Source organism: Balaenoptera physalus, assembly GCF_965194825.1.
Source record: "Balaenoptera physalus genome assembly, chromosome: 19".
Taxonomy (NCBI): domain Eukaryota; kingdom Metazoa; phylum Chordata; class Mammalia; order Artiodactyla; family Balaenopteridae; genus Balaenoptera; species Balaenoptera physalus.
The window spans coordinates 36,612,198-36,618,197 of NC_138900.1; positions in this window are offsets into that span (position 1 = coordinate 36,612,198).

Below are 6,000 nucleotides of genomic sequence, written 5' to 3' on the forward strand. Positions count from 1 at the left end.
AATAAAAGGCAGAGGAAGGGCAGTTCGCTCTCTCTCTGCTTGAGCTGAGACATCCACCTTCTCCTGCCCTTGGACATCAGCACTCCTGGTTCTCAGACTTTTAGACTCAGATCAGGACCTACACCATCGATTCTCAGGCCTTCGAACTCAGATTGAATTGCACCACCAGCTTTCCTGATTCTTCATCTTGCAGACAGCAGATCATGGGACTTCTAGACCTCCATAACCACATGAGCCAATTCCTATATTAAATCCCCTATCTATCTATCTATCTACCCCCTGTTGCTTCTGTTTCTCTGGAGGATGCTGGCTCATACAAGAGAAGAGAGGCTTCTAGACACACTGACATCCACTGAGAGGTCTCCATCTGGGGCTGGTCATCAGTGCCCAGGGTCACTGCTATGTCCAGTCACAGGAGTAACCCATTCCAGTGCTCTCTTGGGGGCTCTTGGATGCCCAGGTTTTTTTCTGCTACTCCGTGCCAGCCAGAGGAGGAGGGGCCAGGTGAAGCCTGTCCTCTAGACCTACCACAAAGCCACCACGTCTGCTCTGGTGTCATGCTGAGAGAGAGTATGGAGAAGTTATTTTCCCCTTCAGCGTTGACCAGTAGGGGGCATGCTCGGGTTCTGGCTACCTAACTATGTGACACTGGAAACCTATTGAGCATTCTAGGGAGGAAGCAGGAAGGTCAGGATGGGGAGCCAGAAGAAGACACAAGTCCCTGGGACAAGTCTCTTAACCTGCTTGGCTGTCCCTCTTCAGTCCTGACATTCTTCTCAGTGGCTGGGGAGTATTCCATGATGGCAGTCACCATCTTTCGTTGCTTTAATCCCTTGCTGATGAAAAATTAGGTCATTTGCACTTTTTCCTATTTTATACAAAGCTGCAATGGGCAGTCTTTAGAAAGTATCCGCACAGGCTGTTGTTACCTGATCAGCAGGGATGGGGACAGAGTGTGAGGTCACTGGAACCACTCTGGACTCTAGTCACCACCCATACCATTCATTCCCTCTTGGCTGCCTCTCTTAGAGGAGAGTTCCTTCGAAACACAGGCGTGAAGAGAATGCAGTTTACAGCTAGAAGACTCCAGTTCACATCACAATTGTGCTGCTTACCGGTTGTGTGACTGTGAGCAAGTTTCTTGACCTCTCCTAGCCTCAGCATCCTCATCTATAAAGTAAAAATAATGCCTTCCTCACAAGGTATTGCAAGGTCTAGATGAGGTATGATAAGTAAAATATATATAAAGTGTTCAGCATTGTGTTTCGCTATTGGCAAACACTTAAAAATTGGCTTGTTGTTGCTGTTATTATTATTACTATTTTGACTTGAGTAGGGAAAAAAGAGGAAGAGCAGGAGAAGAGAGAAGGACAGTGGAACATTTAGGAGTTTATCATTCATGGACACACCAGAAGGTGGTCCACACCCGCTCAAAAGTGGCTGCCAAGTGAGATGAATTGTCCGCGAAGAATGGATGAACCTTCACCTCCTCGGCCGGCTCTCCACTTCCTGCCATAGCTCCTCATCTCCAAGAAAAAGGGAGACCATCTGGGGTGACTCAAGAAGACCCTTCGGTGCTCTGAAATGGCAAGTAACTACTCAGGTATGTTAAATTCATAAGAACTTTCTGGTGTAGACACACAAAGTCAGTATGAATTCCCAACGAAATGCAATTAACTCTAAGTTATTTTAATAATTGTGAGATTTTGTTATACGTAAAAAACATTCATGATGACTTGAAGCCAAACTACATTCCAAAGGGTGTATGTTGTTTGGGGTTTGCTTTTTAATCAAACAGTTATAGGAGATGCAAAATTATGGGGAACATAATTACAGGGTTGAATTTTTTTTTTTGGTAAGTTTTGTTTGTATTTTTTTAAAGGTTTTCTTGTGTTTATTCTATTTGCCTCTCATGAGATTCAAAATACAATTGAAAGTGGTATTAAAAGACAATCATTACCCCAAGCCCAGAGGATAGAAGGCTCAGCGTGTTGCATATGAGCCACTTGATTTCAAGTGGTGTTAAGAGGGTTTTTAATTGCTCAGCTTTGGACTCAGGTATCACCTTCTCTGACAAAACAGCAAGAGAGGAACAGCTTTCTAAATGGATTAGATCACTTCCCCCACAACCTGCCCCATGACTGGGAGCCATTTTGCCACACAGGAGAAGCTATTTTAAACCAGCTCATTAGAGGGGGCAAGGACAGATGCTATTTAGAGCTCCCCGGGGTCCATGGGGAGAAAGATGAGGGGAAAGTAGGCAACTCTCATCAGTAATCAACATCTCAACACTTTTCCCCACCCAAAATCTGCCTCTTTCAAGGGCATTACTCAAACTATATGGAACAAACAGAGCAATACCTAAGAGCAGGAGCTTCAGAGTTGATCAAAAAGATCTAAGCTCCAATCCCAGCTTGGGTACACAGAAGCTTAGGCAGTTCTTCAGGGATTTTAGACTCACTTCCCTCACCTGTGAACAGGGCATATGAATATTATTTGCCCCATAGGATTTTTGTAAGAATTTTTTAAAAATTTAAGTCTTGGTAAAATGCTTGTCCCTCAGTAAATGCTCATAGGAAGTAACTATAATTAGTGTTATGATGATGGTCCTTCTTTCCTCAATCTACCAAACCAATGTCATACAAAAACTTCATTCTCGTCTCGTCCTAAATCATCCTTCAACCTAGTGTGTCTTCCATCACGCTCAGCTTCACCACTGGCTTTTTCTGTGAGGAGGGCACCACATTCACATAAGCCCTGATCACTCTGCTTTTCAGCTCTACTAGCTCTTACCCCACCTCAAACCCATAGTACAAACGACGGGTGGGGAGAGTGGGACTGAAAGTTCCAACCCTCCAATTATGTGGTTGGCTCCACTGGCTACTAGCCCCCATCCTTAGGTGAGACCCAAAAGTCACCTTGTTGGAACCCTCTTGCACTGTTGGTGGGAATGTAAATTGATACAGCCACTATGGAGAACAGTATGGAGGTTCCTTAAGAAACTAAAAATAGAACTACCATACAACCCAGCAATCCCACTACTGGGCATATACCCTGAGAAAACCATAATTCAAAAAGAGTCATGTACCACAATGTTCATTACAGCACTATTTACAATAGCCAGGACATGGAAGCAACATAAGTGTCCATTGACAGATGAATGGATAAAGAAGATGTGGAACATATATACAATGGAATATTACTCAGTCATAAAAAGAAATGAAATTGAGTTATTTGTAGTGAGGTGGATGGACCCAGAGTCTGTCCTACAGAGTGAAGTAAGTCAGAAAGAGAAAAACAAATACCGTATGCTAACACCTATATATGGAATCTAAAAAAAAAAAAAAGGTTCTGAAGAACCTAGGGGCAGGACAGGAATAAAGATGCAGACGTAGAGAATGGACTTGAGGACACAGGGAGTGGGAAGTGTAAGCTGGGACAAAGCAAGAGAGTGGCATGGACATATATACACTACCAAATGTAAAATAGATAGCTAGTGGGAAGTAGCCACATAGCACAGGGAGATCAGCTCGATGCTTTGTGACCACCTAGAGGGGTGGGAAAGGGAGGGGGGAGGGAGATGCAAGAGGGAGGAGATATGGGGATATATGTACATGTATAGCTGATTCACTTCGTTTGTAGGGCAGAAACTAACACACCATTGTAAAGCAATTATACTCCAATAAAGATGTCAAAAAAAAAAGTCACCTTGTTAACATACCAAAAAACACCTTTATCACTCTCACCACTTAGGAAATTCCAAGGATTTTAGGAGCACTGTGGATGCTTTGTGACTACCTAGAGGGGTGGGATAGGGAGGGTGGGAGGGAGATGCAAGAGGGAGGAGATATGGGGATATATGTATATGTATAGCTGATTCACTTTGTTGTAGGGCAGAAACTAACACACAATTGTAAAGCAATTATACTCCAATAAAGATGTTAAAAAAAAAAAAGTCACCTTGTTAACAAACCAAAAAACACCTTTATCACTCTCATCACTTGGGAAATTCCAAGGATTTTAGGAGCTCTGTGCTGGAAACCTGGACAAAGACCAAATATATACAGGTTATCATAAATCATGCTACCACACTACCTCATGGGGCTGTAGGGAGGACTGAATGAGTTATTTCATGTAAAGCACCTAGAACAGCATTGAGTAAGTGTTGGCTATTTTTGCTTTGGTTTATTGTCCCAAACACATGTGCATTCATTCAAGTCTCAGAACCATGCCTATGAAGAAAGCAGAACATGATTTACTGATGAGGTTTAGAAGGTTGTCCCTCCTATCAGAGTTCACCTTTGTTCTTCCAAACTTGCAGCAAGTAGAAAGTCAAATCCCCCCATATGGTCACCCACCCAGAGAAAGGCACTGTTAACAGTTGGCGTGTGTTATTCTACATGTTCAAAAAATATAAATATATATAAATGAAATTCTTCTATACAACCGGCCTCATTTTTTAATTTAATAATATATTGTAGACATCTTTCACGTCAATATTATTGGCTATCTCATTCTTTCCAATGGTTAATTCTGTTCCATGGCATCCATGTACCGCACTGTGTTGAACTAATCCTCTATCCACCAAAATGTGATCCTGCATTCATCATCATTTTAAATACATCCACACAAATGTATCTGAGTATTTAGGATAAATTTCTAAATGTGCACTATCTAGGTCAAGGGATATGAATATTTAAAATTTGGGTACCTATTGCCTGTACACCCACCCCAAAGAGAGTTTTTACTGTATTTTATCTATTTGATTTGCCCTTTCTTCTAGTTCTGATCACATTTTACCTTGGGTTACATTTCATTTCTATCTGTATTAGTTTGCTAGGACTACAGTAACAAAGTAGTCTTACAGACTGGGTGGCTCAAACAACAGAAATTTATCTCCTCACCGTTCTGGAGGCTAGAAGTCCAAGATCAAAGTATCAGCAGGTTAGTCCTTTCTAAGGCGTCTCTTCTTGGCTTAGAAATAACCATCTTCTCTCTGCATCTTCACATGGTCTTCCCTCTGTACCTGTCTGTGTCCCAATTTCCTCTTCTTGTAAGGACACCCATCATATTGGATTAGGGCCCACCCTAATTTCCTCATTTTAACTTAATGACTTCTTTAAAGACTCTATCTCCGATTGACATATATACACTACTCTGTATAAAATAGATAATTAATGAGAACCTACGGTTTAGCACAGGGAACCTTACTCAATAATCTGTGGTGACCTAAATGTGAAGGAAATTTAAAAAAGAGTGGATATGTGTATATGTATAACTGATTCACTTTGCTGTACAGCAGAAACTGACACAACATTTTAAAGCAACTATACTCCAAATAAACATTTTTTTTAAAAAGACCCTATCTCCAAATACAGTCACATTCTGAGGTTCCAACGGTTAGGATTTCATCATATAAATGGGATGTGGTGTGTGTGACACAACTCGGCCCATAACATTATCTGTCACCTAACAATTGCTTTTTTATTTCTGGAATGCCTAGTATGAAAAAAAAAGAACTCAAAGAATTATTAAGGCTCTCCAATGAAAAATTCGTATGAATGCATTTAGTAGACAACAAAGTATGTTTAAAGATGAAGGGCAGTTACTACACTGTTTCTTCTTGCCTCTGCTTCTCCCATCACCACATTCATGCACCCCCTACCCCTCTTGGCCTCTTCAGAGTTTACTTTCTCAAGAAGAGGTCTGCTTCCTGTGCAGTCTCCAAAGGTAATCAGAACTCACCCTCCCTCCCCAGGGTTTGTAAAACTCTATGCGTTCCATGCTTCTACAAACATTAACCATGACTTGGTGACACCGTCCCAAAAGGGACCAGTTGGCTTTGGGATAGCCGACAATGACTTCATCAGGAAAGCCATTAATCATAATTATGAAATAATGAAATGGCTGTCAATTTGCCCATGCCTAATAACACCTAGTTAATAAGAGGGTCTTTTTATTTCTCGCAGTGGAAATGGATGGCAGGGGGATAGTGTTTCT